This window comes from Bison bison, unplaced genomic scaffold (assembly GCF_000754665.1).
Source record: "Bison bison bison isolate TAMUID 2011002044 unplaced genomic scaffold, Bison_UMD1.0 scf7180017864183, whole genome shotgun sequence".
NCBI lineage: Eukaryota > Metazoa > Chordata > Mammalia > Artiodactyla > Bovidae > Bison > Bison bison.
The window spans coordinates 7,415,315-7,431,655 of record NW_011494755.1 but is presented as its reverse complement, the minus strand read 5'-3'; the positions used below and the strand labels follow the sequence as shown (position 1 = coordinate 7,431,655).

Genomic DNA, 16,341 nt, shown 5'->3' with positions numbered 1-16,341 from the left:
CTGTGGTTTAGACGTTGTCCTTTAAAGAATATATGTATCTCAGTGGAGAGTGGAAGGAGCTGGTCAAGGATCTGAGAGAGAAGAATTATGAGAAAGGAAAGGAATAAATGGGTGACTCGATCTCTGCCTTCATTTGCCTGATCCACCTTCCAGTGTTGGAAAGGTGAAATTCAGTTTGATTACAGAAGAGCAGCTGGGTCCCCTTGATGGGCTTTTCAGCCAGGTGACTTGAACCACATTTAAGGGAATTTCTAGTGAGCAATTTGCCCAAGGACTTCATGGCTGGCCTTGGAAGGGAGTGAGCTTCCTGTCCTGGAAGTGTTCCAGCTGATACTGGAGAATGTAGATAAGATGAGAGCGCTGGGGAAGGGGTGAAGCTAGATGAAGCTCAGCGGTTTCCTTCCAGTTGTGAGATGCTACTTATTTTATGAACAACACACTTAAAAATTTTTAGGACACTGTTCAGGAATCCAAAGCTAAAATAAATCTAAGTAAACTCTAGCTGGTCGATGGATTATACACACACCACACACACACACCCCACACCATCTTAGACTCACAAATGATAAATGCCAGGCTAGTTTTGGGTTGTCTTTGAAGTTTATTATTTGCAGGTGTAGAAGCTCTTAGTTTTAGCTTGTAACGTTTCGAGACATGAAGTGCTGTCTTGAACTGTCTTTGATGATTTGATGTTTATACATAAGGTCTGCTGTGAATTTGGAAGGCACTGCAGAGTCACTCTTTTAAAGATCAGAGGAAGGCTGGATGAAATAAATTAAGAGTTTTTTCTCGATATTTTGTAGATTCTTATTCTTTGCCTAGAGATCTGCCTTCAGAGAGCTGCTTATGAAAAGAGGGAGAGTCGTGGCATTTCGTGTGAACTCATGAGCCAATGTGAGGTTTTCCTATCATTAGCTAATAACATATATTTAAAGTCACATAAAAGTATGTTGCCTATGGTTTGTATTTTATTTCTGAATAAATTAGAGATTAAAATCTGTGGTTTCTAGTTCAAGGATATTGTACATAAACACACAAATCATGTATCTGATGTGGATTTTGATGTCATTAAAGAGAAGTGGCAGCAGCCAGGCATTATTAGCTTTCCCCCCTTTTTCTTAGTTGCATCGGTCTTTTGCCTTTATGTTGAAAGGCCACAGTAGATGTTGACTTTCCCCCTCTAACTGCCAATAATTGTAAAATGTGAAATGTTTTTAGATAGGTAGTTTCAGCCCCTGTCTTTTTTCCTGGTTCTCTTGCTTTCACTGCTCTTGTTCCCAAGACTCAAAATTGAGGCCAGATGTGTGTCAACATTGAGGAACCCTGACTGGCTCTCTTGTTCTCTCCCTCCTTGATATTAATGCACGAAGGGAACTGCGACACCAGGCCACTGTTAGTGTTCCAGCAGTTCTGCCTGTTGTTCTCTTGCAGGTTCTGAATGAGATTGGCACGTATTCTTGTTGTGTGCTTTAAAATGTGAATATTTAAAGCAGCACTTTCTGATAACACCGTAAGTCTCTGAAAACATTATATATAAATCTATGGATATGCTGCAGATTTTCAATTTTGATTATTTTATTTTGGGAGGAGGGTTGAATGTTTCTATTTTTATTTCTTTATTGGCGTATGAAAGTGTTAGTCACTCAGTCGTGCCCGACTCTTTGCAGCCCCATGGACTGCAACAGTCTCCTCTGTCTGTGGGATTTTTCAGGCAGGGATACTGGAGTTGCTTTTTCCTTCTCCAGAGGATCTTCCCGACCCAGGGATCGAACCTGAGTCTCCTGCACTGCAGGCAGTTTCTTTACCGACTGAGCTATGAGGGAAACCCTATTGGACTACAGATGATTTATAAAATTTTATTTTTTAAATGAGATTTTCTTGTATAACATTTTACCCAGAATCTAAGGCTAAATGACTCATCTATGTATCTACATGTGTATGTTAAAAATTGTTTTTATCAGTGAAACAATAAATGAAAAGGTATAAAATGTAAGCAATAGAAACAACAGAAATCAAATTTTGTGAAATATAAAAATTATAAAGCATGCTAAGCATCCATAATAAAACCACTTTTAATGTTTTTAAATATCAGTTCTTTCCCCCTCTGTATTTGTACTTATGATTTGGTCGTTGATTGCAAACTGTAGGGGAAAATCCAAATTCTTAGAAACTAGGAATACTAACTCTTAATATTTTTGGTATATGTCTCTTCATATATTTAAATACATTGATATATTTCATGTTGTTAAATTTTTAATTTTTAGTAATTTTCTTATTTTAAAAGTGATACATATATAATTCAGAACCTTTGAAAAGATAAAAAACATAAATAAAAATTTGACAGAAGTCTTTCCACTTAAAAATAAACATTAACCATTTTTAAACTTTTTTTTCCAAATGTGAAAGTGAAAGTCACTCAGTTGTGTCAGACTCTTTGCAACCCTATGGACTCTACATGTATATACATGTATATGTAATTCCATGGAATTCTCTAGGCCAGAATACTGGAGTGGGTAGCCTATCCCTTCTCCAGGGGATCTTCCTGACCCAGGAATCGAACCAGGGTCTCCTGCATTGCAGGCAGATTCTTTACTAACTGAGCTATCAGGGAAGCCCTTTGCAAGTATGTGCATCTATAAATGCATACTTTTTACAAAATTATAAATACTAGAGTATATAGTTGCTTTGTAGGTTTTTTATGGTTAAAAAAAACTTAGAATGTATAAAACTTTTTTTTTGGTAATAATGGCACTGTTAAGTTTGTTTTGGTTTGATCTTGCTGTTTCTTATATCTGAGGATTCATATCTACCACCAGTTCTGGGACATTTTTGTTCATTAGTTCTTAGAGTAATACTTCTGACAGTTTTGTGGTTCTGACTCTCCATTTAGATGATTCTGAGACCTTTTCAGTATCATTCCTGCCTCTGAACCTCACTTTCAGATTCTCATCTCTGAGGCTCTGTCTGTTCTGTGTGATTTTTTTGGGTAGTAACAGTCTCATTTACTAATTTTCTCACCAGTTGCACTTAATCAGATATTTATCTCATGCACTCATTTGAAATACTATGGTTTTCATTGCTACAAACTCCATTTGAATCTTTTTCAAATTTGCATGGTCTTAAAAAAATTGCTATTCTTTTACTACATCCTCTTGTTAAACATATTAAACATTTTTATTTTATAGTCTGTATCTGATAATTCCATTTTCTGTAGACTTTATAGGTTTGATTCTGCTATTTGTTGTGTCTCTGGTATGTTCTGGCTTCTTCATGCGTTCTGTGAATTTTTTTTTTTTTTCCTTTTTGTACATGAGCTCATGTTTCTAGGAACTTTTCTTCTAGTAATTCTTTGGGAACTTAAGGTGAAATATAAAAAACTTGTATTTGCTTCTGCTGCTGCTGCTAAGTCGCTTCAGTCGTGTCCGACTCTGTGCGACCTCATAGACGGCAGCCCATCACCCTCCACTGTCCCTGGGATTCTCCAGGCAAGAACACTGGAGTGGGTTGCCATTTCCTTCTCCAATGCATGAAAATGAAAAGTGAAAGTGAAGTTGCTCAGTCGTGTCCGACTCTTCCCGACCCCATGGACTGCAGCCTACCAGGCTCCTCTGCCCATGGGATTTTACAGGCAAGAGTACTGGAGTGGGGTGCCATCGCCTTCTCCGGTATTTGCTTCTACTGATGCCTTAAGGGCACTATCAGTTCATGTCCACATCAGTTTAAATATCAGTTGAGTTTTTTGGGTGGCTATAGCAATTGTATGAATTCACGCCTCCAGTGTAATATTAGGGGCAAGTGTCTGGGTATAAAACTTCAGAGAAGGCTCCTTCCTGCCTAGATCCAAATCTGAGACAGTCATGTTTCTTTATCCTCTCCCTATGTGACATGCGTTAGTACTTTTCCCCCTTTACACTATTGAGGGTGAAATGTCCCAGCTTTTTGATCTGACTTTAACTTCCCACTTGATTTCTGCTTGTAAAAGTCAAAACTAGGGTCAAGTGGGATTGGGATACACCTGGTTGCTAGGTTATGTGTTCTTCTACCTTGACTGATGTCTTGACATATTTTGGCTTCTCTGGAGGTCTGTTACTTTTTGGCCAACTTGGCTAAGCATTTGAAAAGGTGGGTAGGGATGTATGTGTTGTGTATGTGTGTGTGTGTGTACACATTTTCATATGTTCACACACCCAGCAGTTTTAGCTGTTTTTGTATTGGGAGAGTTTTCAGGGTATTTTGTCTTCAGTATTCCTGGAAAGGAAGTCTACAATATGACTTTTTAATAGTAGGGCATAATTCATCCCTCAATTATATTTTTATTTACTTAAATAATCTTCTTCCTTGGAACCTTAGGTTGCTTTCAATTTCCGTTACAAAGGATGCCCTCATTTAGATATCTCAGCATAGGTTGCTGATGTTTCCTCAGGATAAATACCTTGAAGCGAAATTGCTGGGTCAAAGGGTATACTTGTCTGGTTTTTGATAGATATTACCAGAATCACCCTGAAGGATGAGGGTAATTGTTCCACACTGAAACTTCCTAACACAGCACTTGCAAATGCCACACTTCTTTAACCACTGAGTATTACACACTTAAGTCATCAACATTCTAGGGGAGATGGCATTTTATTTTTAAAATTCAGATTTCTTTTGTCATTGGAGAGGTTAAGCGTAACTTTTTCTTAGCATTGAACATTTGTATTTCTTATAAAGTTTGGGTTCATGTTTATAATCATTTTTCTTCTAGGATGCTTATGTGCAGATTTTTAGTTTAAATTATATACTTAATATATAGAATTCTTTAACAATTTTAAGATATTAATGGCTTTTCATAAGACTTTTTTTCAGTGTGCATTTATTTTTCTTAAATATAAAGAAGCTTTAAATGTTAGTCCACTTTATTAATCTTTTAGGCTTCTTATTTTGGCATTATGCTAAAATAGCCTCCCCCTACTCTAGGATTATATAAATGTTCTATTATGATTTCCCTTAGGTATGTTAAGGCTTTGTTTTTCATTGAAAATTTATTTAGTTGTTTATGTAATGGGAAGGTCTGTCTCTCACTTTATACCACTGTGGATTTCTCATTCAGGTTGATTTGCTTGTTCCTGTTTGGTGGTATGATTTAGATAAAGCCAGATCGTTTGGGAATTTCTTCATGTTGAGGCCGTAACTTCTGAAAATGGAAATGACACAGTATAGAATTGGCATGATATGAAATTGGGAATGTAGATGTTGATGTAGACAGTGGTGACTTCCAAATCCGTGATGAGAAAAGCAGGGAAGTGTGTTAATAAAGAGGGAATGAGTTAAGGGATGTGGTAAAGAAGACTGCTTCCCAGTGGTTCGGTGGTAAAGAATCTACCTGCCAATGCAGGAGATGTGGGTTTGATCTCTGGGCTGGGTAGATCCCCTGGAGGAGGAAATGGCAACCCACTCCAGTATTCTTGCCTGGAAAATCCCATTGACAGAGGAGCCTGGCAGACTACAGTTCATGAGGTCACTAAGAGTTGGACACGACTGAGCACACAATAGAAAGAAGGTTAACTCTCAGGCTTAACCGTCATGGGGTCATCTTCCCACCCGTTTCTGTTTTCTGTTGTCCTAATTGCCATTGGAAATAGAATGTGTGGGATGGACAAAAAGGCTCTTGAATTGTCGGGGTTTGCAATGATTTGAAAAAGCTGGGGAGACTATATTACTTACACTTTGTTTTTTGTGTGATATGGCTTTTCCGCATGTGGTAGGTGCTCAATCAGTATTTGTTGCATGAATGAATGAATGGAGATTCCCTGGTTAGGAAATAGAGCCAGGTTTAAATACTGTGTATTTTGGAGTAAACCAATTGTTTGGTTCATTTTTTATTTCTAGTGGCTCTCTGCATTCTTCTTTTGTCCACCATGCCTTTTATAAGGACTGTCTGCCAGACACACTGAACATTAGGATAAAAAAAAATAATTATGGTGCTGACTTTGTCCTCAGGGAGCTCAGATCCAGTAATTGCTTCACAAATGGATAGAGTTTAGTGCAATGAAGCTGTCTCTTATGTGCATGGTACAGAGATGATGTTATATAAGAGGGCATGCCTGACATGATATAAGAGGGCTGCTGATGTGAATGGCAGGGGGTGACTAAGAAGGAGACTTTTGAGACTTGATAATGAAAGGTTGAAAAATAAAGGAGAGTTTACCTTGTGGATAGGTAGTGGAAGAGAGCATTCCAATCCGTGAAAATAAACCATGAAAAGATAGGAAATAATATGGTGTTTTCTAGGAACTCCAGGTGGTTTGGTTGGTGAATAATGGATGATGAGGCAGAGGCCAGATCATGGGAGGTCTTGTGGTGTGTCTGAAGGAATCTGAAGTTTGCTTCTTCCCTCCCTCCCAATTGTTAACAATTGAAAGGATTTCCACAGTTTATTTCTTTTTTTTTTCCTAGTTAGATCATTAAGGGAGGTTAAACTGGAGAGAGACAAAGCAGTGAACTAAGATTAGAGATAGAGACCCTTACAATTGTCCTAGGGAGATGACCTGAACTAAATAAAGTGACGGTGGGGGCTGGAGGAGAAAGAATGGATTTGAATTCATTGAAAAGTGTAGTCAACAGGATTTAGCAACATGCTCAGTGTAGGAAAATAAGTTGTGTTTGGGCTATTTTTGAATTGGAGGTTTTAAAATTATAGACGGGTCAGTTGGAGTGTGGGAGATTATGTTCTGGACTTGCGATGCGCATTTAAGCACCATCAGCCTGCAAGTGTTTGTGGGATCCATTGCTATGAATAAGATGGCCTAGGAAGAGTTAGCACCAGTAGGAAAGGGTCTAAGCAAAGGACTTGGGGGTGCACCAACATTTCCGGACTCTCACAGGAAGAGCATCCTGCAAAGAGGCCTGAGAAAAAGCTAGCAAAAAGTTGGATAGGAATCAAAGGAGCATACAGTCATTAAGTAGGGCAAGTTTTTAAGACAGTGATTAACAATGTAAAAATGTCGTTAAAGACACAAGATAAGGACGCAGAAATGTCCTTATTTAGAGGAAAGGGATCTTCGCTCAAAATTTTGAGCAGTGAGGGCAGAAGCCATGGTCCATCATAAGAGGATGCAGAAGAAGTGAGCGCAGACTGTTCCTTTAGTGTTCTTGGCCTTGAAAAGGAAGAGGGTGGGGGAGGGGGCAGGGAGCTGGGGAAGAGGAAGTAGTGGTAGTTGGGGTCAATAAGTATTTCTTTCTGTATTCTTTTTAAGTGGGAATTATACCATGTTTTTATTCTGAGTGCTAGGAACTGAAGAGAGAACAAAGCTGAAGGTCCAGAAGACCGAATAATTGAATGAAGTCAACTTTGGTTCTAAACTCCACATGGCCAACTGGGGACAGGGATGGGTGGGAGAAATGTCTTACAAAGTCAGTGTTGGCCAAAACTGGTGATGGTTCCTATCATTGGAAGATACAGGTTTTCAAGGCAAGCATTTCACCAGTGCATATGGGCATAAACATTGGTAACTGTCTGGTAGCTATCTATTGGTGTGTGCTACATGCAGCCTTGATTATGTCCTCGTGGAAAAATTAGTTGGATGTTTTCCCCTAAGTCTGAATAGTTGGAATAACCTTTATTGGATCACTGATATATCTTTAACACTACAAACAGTATAAGAATGTTAAATTGTCTTTGGAATAATATTCAGAGGTGTTTGTAAGTAAATTTGGTTACATTTGGGTTATTGCTAAACAGCCCAATTCTGATTTCCATTACATTCTTATTTCTTTGAATTACAAGAACCTGAAGTACAGTCAAAGTTTTGGGGGATGATTACTAAGGTATGTGGCTCCAATATCCTGTCTTCACCTCCACAAAGACTGTCTAGTTTTCATGCTCCAGCTCTATGGGATCGTGCTTCTGGGAAGGAAGGAAACTCCTGACCCCATCAAGTTGCATGGGTACCCGGATGACGCTGTCCATTCTGTGATTGCTGCCACCGCTTTTTAGTTACTGCCCCTTGAGTAATCGTTCACCTTACTCTATTGAAACACCTTGAAACAGAGAGTTTTCTTTTAAAGTAGGAAAACTCTTTAAGCTATTTTCAGAGATGTCTGCATGTTTATATCTCTGTTTAGGGCCAAAGATAGCCTTTCTCTTTCAATTAGTGGTACCTTCCATTAAGCAAATCACATTAGGTTACCCCAGAGGATGGGCTCTAGGGTGTCTTGTGTGGCACCATGCTGGTGTCACTCTTGCCAGCCTTTAGCTGAACAAGCACTTGTGTACCCCTGTGAACTGTCTCCGACCGTGGAGTGCTCTGGATTGTCTACTAAAATCCAGGGATTGGGGCAGCCATAGTCTCTCCTTCTCTGTTTGAGAATGGGTATCTGTGGTTTAAATACTTTCCTGTAGAACCACAGGACTTAGGATTTCCGTTCTAAATGACCTGGATTCTCAGAGTTCCTGATTTAGGTGTGCAGATTAGCTTCTTAGAACCAGAACTTGTTTATCTGCACAACCCTAGAACTTTGAAGTTTGGAAGAACCACATATTTCTAGAGCCTGTCTTTTGTGTTCCTCTTTTACTGACTGTTCTTTGTTCTTTTGGCCTTGGCGGGAAACATCCCCTCTCTATTTGTGGCTTTAGATCCTCTGGCTTATCTGACTTTGATTAGGGATAAAAGAATGCCTTCCTATCTAGCTCTCACAAGACAGTGGATATTGCTTTACACTCACCCTCACTGTTCCCCATCCTTTTTTTTTTTTGTAATAGTTTAATTTTTTAAATTGAGATTTAATTGACGTGTAACATTATGTTAGTTTCAGGTTACAGCATAACAGGTTGGTATGTGATATAGATTACATTTTTTACTTTAGTTTTTTGCTTTTCAGCCAACTTAATTTAAAAAACTCATAATATCCACTTCTTTATTTATTTTATCTTTATATTATGCTGCAGTAAAGTTGATTTACGATACTGTGTTAGTTTCAGGTATACAGGAAAGTGGTTCGGCTATGGATATACATGTATCCATTCTGTTTCGGATTCTTTTCCCATATAGGTTATTACAGAATATTGAGTAGAGTTTCTTATGTCCTTGTTGATTATCTGTTTTATATATAGTAGTGTATATGTGTTAATCCCAAACTCCTAATTTATCCCTCCCCTCAACCTTTCCCTTTTGGTAACCATAAATTTGTTTTTGAAGCCTGTGAGTCTGTCTTTTGCAAAGAAGTTCATTTGAATCTTTTTTTTTTCTTTAGATTCCATCCCCACCCACTGTTAGTTTACATCATGTGACACTTTCCCCTATTTTAAAAGACAAATTCCTTCTGAAATATGTTCTTACTTGCTTTTGGTTTTGTGTGATTAACTTTCATACACAGTGAGTGTTGACTGGTAAAATCAATTGCTTATTTTGCCTTATAACTACAGTACATACTGATTTACTGATTAGGGTACAGATTGAGGTGGATTAGAAATAAGGTTGAAAATTGATTTCTCAAGGGAGTTTTCTGAGGAAAGGATAATAGATGAATATAGATGAATATGTAATTAGAACTCTCTTCCTCTTTAAGGAACATAGGCCATCTTAGTGCTTCCATGTGTTTGGTTTTAATGTATTAAAAGTTAGAAAACATGGTGAGAAAGAAGGGTTAGCTGTGAGCTTATTATAATCACTTGTCTTAATGCTTACATTTTTCTTGTTGCATCTAGTTGGGTCTCATGCTGACTCCAAAATGACAGAACTCTCTGGAGAGCCCATTTGCTAGAATAAAGCTTCTTCCATTTTAATTGAAAAGTGACAACATTTCTTTCTACATCATGGCTTTTGTGCACAGTATGCCTGCACAGCCCGATAGAAGATTTGGCAGAGATGGAAATGTTCTGTTTCTGTACGGTCCGCCTCTGGAGGTGACTATCATATTGAAAAGTGCAGGCTTTGACTTTGGAGTTAAAACCACTCCTCATTTGCTAGCTGTGTGTCTCCTGACTAGTCTCAGAAAGGTTCTTCTTTGGGACAGACAGCTGCACACCAAGGCACACAGCTGGGTACATTCCAGACATAACCCTCCCACTTAGCCATGTGCCCTTGTGAAGTGACGAGGACCACCCTCCTGACTACCGCAGAGGTTCTGCACCTTGACTGCTAAAACAGGAGAAAACCCTGGCCCCATATCCCCAAGAAGTCTTTCCGAGGAAGGGGGTTCCCGTTTGTTCCTGAGGGGCCTGGCTAAGGACAGGAAAATTTTCATGTTACACTTCTCCCTCTACCCACATCGGTTAGAACTAGACTTCTGTTCTCCTATATTCAGGAGGCCACGGACCAGACAGTGGATTATTTATTGTACTTACTGATTTATGAGGGCTTCCCTGGTGACTTAGCAGTAAAGAATCTGCCTGCCAGTGGAGGAATCGTGGGTTTGATCCCTTATTCGGGGAGATCCCCTGGAGTAGGAAATGGCAACCCATTCCAGTATTCTTGCCTGGAGAATCCCATGAACAGAAGAGCCTGGGGGCTACAGTCCATGGGTCGCAGAGTTGAACACAACTTAGTGACTAAACAACATCACCACTACCAACTTATTTATGAACAAATGTCTTGGCATAGAACTTATTAAAGTGATGGGATAAAAGGAGAATAGTGGATTACTGTCTGGTCATTGCTGCATTTCAGAAAGCAGAGCTGCATGGTAAGGGGTTGGTCCCTGCTGCTCTCTTTGATCCCCAACCCTTTTTTCTAGAAAGTGAGGTAGAGTGGGGAAGGTCTGCTCCTTCTAACTTACTTCTTCCTGTTTGTTTTCATCACGCAAAGCATTCGTTGGACACTGATTGCTTTCAGTTCTGCTCCATCTTCACCGCACTTCATAGATATTACACTGTACTTAATGTATATTATTCCCAGGTTCTTCTAAATGGCTGGATACTCTTCTTGATTTCTTAGCCATTTTGAGTTTTTGCCTTTTTGTCTTTATTTACATGCATTTCAACAGGAAATTGGGTGGGAACACATCAGGAAATTTGGGCTTATAACATTTTTATTCAGAAGTCGGTTTATGACCATTTACACTATGAGTTCTTTAATCATAGCTTTTGATCGTGAGGAAATGCCTCTGGGTTGAATTGGCAGATCTCAAAGATGTTGGATGTTAATGTTGCTTAAGAGGATTAACAGAAAGGCACTGAGGGTCACGTGGTATACAGGAATTACCTTTTAACAGATCAGATTCCACTTCCAAATGATATAAAACATGTGTCCACACCCCTCTGCCTTTTTTCAAATTTATAATTTAATAGCTTAAAAGAACCCTCTATATGAGTTAGATATTGCCTTTCCAGTAGAGCTATAATATCTTATGCTCATGAACAGGAAATGAATTCAAGAAACCTCAGATGTGTTGTCCAGTCCTTTGCTAAAGGAGAGCTTGGTGTGAACACTGTCGAAACTTAAAGCAGTTGCTTTTGGCAGACATGCTTCACCATTCAGATGGACAGCATTAAACAGCTTCACTCCGCAGGTCACTGCATGTGATAATGTGATGGGTACATTGCAGCTCTTTTATTCCTATGGATACACACTGGGATCAAGTCCTGCTCAAACACATGTTCTTAGCATCTTCACTAAGTGTGTTTTAAAAGAAAAGTGTCCAAGGATTATATATCTGCCCTGCATTTTTCTGTGGCGTTTCAGTTAAAAGTCTTTACTGAATAATCCAAAAACTCCTTCCTGAGAAAATTCCTAGCTATCCCCATCAATAGGTGAAATGACCCTCAATTTGGATTGTAATCCAGTTGATTTTGTTAAAGAAAGTTCCAAATGCCTGGTGTCCAAAGTACGTGGAAGTGGTTTTTGATTAACAACTGGCCTCTTAAACTTCAGACACTTATCAGAGACTTCAGTCTTGAATCATCAACCTTTCTAGTTCTCTCTAAGGCCATTTGAAGCAACTGTTAATATTATCGCGTAGTATTAAATGGACAGTCCAGTGAGTAGTTCTCAAAGTGTGGTCCCAAGACTAGCAGTACCTGTTAGTAAGTACAAATTCTCAGGCCCATCTCAGACCTACTGCCTCAAAACTTAGAGGGTGGGGCCCAAATACTGATTGTTGGAATGAGATCTCCAGCGAATTCTGGAGGCTGCATGCTACAGTTTGAGAATCGCTAGTCTTAATATAGGAGTTAACACATCTGGCTTTCAGCCTAGGCTCATTTTGGATAATTGTTAAAATGAAAGTTCTTGGTTCCCACCTATGCAGAGTCAGATTCAGTAGGCCTCAGTTAGGGCCCAGGGATCAGTGCTTCTGTGTTTGGTGGCAAAGCCTGCTTGGGGAACCTCTGCTTTCCCTTTGTGTCAGATTAGTCACTCTACATAGAGAATACAGTGCTCTGGTTCCTTTGTAAAAGTCTTTCTAGAACTCTTGATTTAAGACAATGGCATATAATCAGAGGTTACTTCTGAATTACTTAAGGAGACTTAAAAAATACAGGAGACTGAGTTCTACTATATCAAGAGGTCTGGTTAGGGGTGAGAAGTGCTTGTTTTTGTGTGTATTTTTAAGTTCATGGGTGAAATGCCCCCTGAGAACCATGAACTTTTGTTTTCAGATTTCATTGAAATTGATAGAAGTTATCATATCATTTATATTTCTGTTAATTTTTTACTATAGAACTATTACTAGTATTTAGTAGAAGAGAATAGTGTCTCTCTCCTGATAGTTAATGTGCAATTCTTCTTTTTTCTTTTGCTTTAATTAACAGAGAGCTTAGAGTACAATTTTGTACAACATTTTGAAATAATCTATTTCTTTTGCCCACTTCAGTCCATGACTCTTATTTTTTCCCATTTCTTTGCAATATTATCGATATATTGTGTAAGCTTAAGGTGTATAGCATGATGAACAGATACATGAATAGGTTGAAAAATCATTATTGCAATAAGGTTAGTTAACACATCCATTATCTCAAAAAATCAGCTTTTGGGGGGTGGTGATAACATTTAAGATCTACTCTCATCAACTTTCAAGTATATAATGTAGTATGTTAATTACTGTCTGTACATTAGATGCTGTACATTAGATCCCCAGAACTTAACTCATTTTATAGCTGGAAAATTGTATCCTTTGATCAATGTCTCCCCATATCCCCCACCCACTTGCCACTGATAACCACTAATTCTATTATTTCTATGAGTTTGCTTTTTTAGATTTCACAGATTAAGATTGCATAGTATTTTATCTTTCTGTTTCTGACTTACTTCACTTTGCATAGTGCATTCTGGGTTCATCTGTGGTGTGGCAAATGGCAGGATTGCTTTCTCTTTTATGACTGAATAATATTCCACTGTATGTATATTATAATACACCATATTCTCTTTATCCAGTCGTCCAGTGATACACACTTAGCTTGTTTGCATGTCTTGGCTATTACAAATAATGCTGCAGGAGACATGGGAGTATGGTTATCTCTTTGAGATAGTGAGATATCTCTTTGAGATATCTTTGAGATGGCTATTTCCTTTGGCTGTATACCCAGAAGTGGGATTGGTGGATCATATGGTAGGTCTATTTTTAATTTTTTGAGGAAATTCATATTGTTTCCTGTAGTGGCTGAACCAACTTACATTGCTGTCAACAGGGTACAAGGGTTCTTTTTTTCTCCATGTTGCTAAAACTTGTCTCTTTCTGTGTTGGAGAAGACTCTTGAGAGTCCCTTGGACTGCAAGGAGATCCAACCAGTCCATTCTAAAGGAGATCAGTCCTGGGTGTTCTTTGGAAGGAAGCTGAAGCACCAATATTTTGGCCACCTCATGAGAAGAGTTGACTCATTGGAAAAGACTCTGATGCTGGGAGAGATTGGAGGCAGGAGGAGAAGGGGATGACAGAGGATGAGATGGCTGGATAGCATCACCGACTCAATGGACATGAGTTTGGGTGAACTCCAGGAGTTGGTGATGGACAGGGAGGCCTGGCGTGCTGTAATTCATGGGGCTGCAAAGAGTCGGACACAACTGAGTGACTGAACTGAACTGATTCTAAGAGGTGTGAGATGCTACATTGTTGTTGTTCAGATTTGCATTTCTCTGAGGACTAGTGATGACCATGTTGATGAACATGTTTTCATGTATCTGTTCTGCATGTCTTCTATAGAGGAATGTCTATTCAAGGCTTTTCCCATTATTAGTTGTTTGTTGTTTTGACATGGTTGTATGAGTTCCTGTTAACCCTTGATCACATAGATGGTTTGCAGTTTTTTACTCCGATTCCATAGACTGACTTTTCATTTTGTTGATAGTTTCATTCTGTGTGCAGATGTTTTTAGTTTAATGTAGTTCCATTTGTTTTTGCTTTCATTGTTTGTGCTTTTGGTGCTATATCTGAAATACCGTTGCCAAGACCAGTGTGTCTAGGAACTTCTTCCCTATGTTTTTTTCTAGTAGTTTTATAGTTTGGGGTCTTTTATAGTTTGTATGTATGTACAGTGTCATATCATTTGCAAATCTTTTTCTTTATCCATTCATTCATCTGTTGATGGCTACTTGGGTTGCTTCCATGTTTCTTGGCTATTATAAATGGTGCTGCTGTGAACAGTGGGGTGCCTATATCTTTTCAAATTAGTGTTTTCATTTTATCTACACAAATGTCCAGAAGTGGAATTGCTAGATCATATGGTAGTTGTGTTGTTAGTTTTTTGGAAACCTCTATACTGTTTTTCACAGTGGCTACACCTAACATTCCCACTAACAGTTGCTGTAGAAGAGTTCTCTTTCCTCCACATCCTCCCAACTTTTGTTGTTTACATTTTAATGATAGCCATTCTGACAGGTGTGGGGTGATATCTCACTGTGTTTTGATTTGCATTTCTCTAATAATTAATGATATTGTGCATCTTTTTTGTGCCTTTCACCATCTGTGTGTCTTCTTTGGAAAAATATCTATTTAGGTCTTCTGTCTATATTTTGATTTTTTTTTTTTATTGAGTTGTAGGATGTGTTTATGTATTTTGAACATTAACCCCTTATTGGTAGTATCATTTGCAAATATTTTCGCTTATAGGTTGTCGTTTTTGTTTTGTTAATGGTTTCCTTTGCTGTACAAAAGTGTTTAAGTTTAATTAGGTTCCATAGAGAATAGACTGGTGCTTGCCAAGGGGGTGGAGGATGGGAAAGAGTTGAATTGGGAATTTGGGATTATCAGATATGCACTAGTATATATAGAATGGATGAACATCAAGGTCCAACTGTATAACACAAGGAACTATATTCAATATCTTGTGATAAACCATAATGGAAAAGAATATGAAAATGAATGTGTATATATAACTGAGTCACTTTGCTGTACAGCAGAAATTAATACATTGTAATTCACCTATACTTGAATAAATAAATTAAAAAAGAAAAGTTTAATTAGGTATCATTTGTTTATTTTTGCTTTTATTTCTTTTGCCTTAGGAAATGCATCCAAAAAATATTGCTATGATTTATGTCAAACAGTGTTTCTATGTTCTCTTATAGTCATTTTCAGGTCTTAATTTAGGTCTTTAATCCATATTGAGTTTATTTTTGTATATGGTGTGAGGAAATATTCTAATTTAATTGTTTTATTATACATATACTATATAATATAATAAATATACAATCAGATCAGATCAGATCAGTTGCTCAGTCATGTCCAACTCTTTGTGACCCCATAAATCGCAGCATGCCAGGCCTCCCTGTCCATCACCAACTCCCGGAGTTCACTGAGACTCACGTCCATCGAGTCAGTGATGCCATCCAGCCATCTCATCCTCTGTCGTCCCCTTCTCCTCCTGCCCCCAATCCCTCCCACCATCAGAGTCTTTTCCAATGAGTCAGCTCTTCGCATGAATGAGGTGGCCAAAGTACTGGAGTTTCAGCTTTAGCATCATTCCTTCCAAAGAAATCCCAGGGCTGATCTCCTTCAGAATGGACTGGTTGGATCTCCTTGCAGTCCAAGGGACTCGCAAGAGTCTTCTCCAACACCACAGTTCAAAAGCATCAATTCTTCGGCGCTCAGCCTTCTTCACAGTCCATCCATACATGACCACAGGAAAAACCATAGCCTTGACTAGACGAACCTTTGTTGGCAAAGTAATGTCTCTGCTTTTGAATATGCTATCTAGGTTGGTCATAACTTTCCTTCCAAGGAGTAAGCGTCTTTTAATTTCATGGCTGCAGTCACCATCTGCAGTGATTTTGGAGCCCAGAAAAATAAAGTCTGGCACTGTTTCCACTGTTTCCCCATCTATTTCCCATGAAGTGATGGGACCGGATGCCATGATCTTCGTTTTCTGAATGTTGAACTTTAAGCCAACTTTTTCAGTCTCCTCTTTCACTTTCATCAAGAGGCTTTTTA

General features: G+C 38.6%; 1 protein-coding gene across 5 annotated transcripts in view; it reads left to right on the top strand.

Annotated features, from left to right (window-relative positions):
• Positions 1–16,341, top strand: part of LPAR1 (lysophosphatidic acid receptor 1) — a 164,635-nt gene that overhangs the window by 26,841 nt on the left and 121,453 nt on the right. The gene's annotated exons all lie outside the window — the stretch shown is intronic.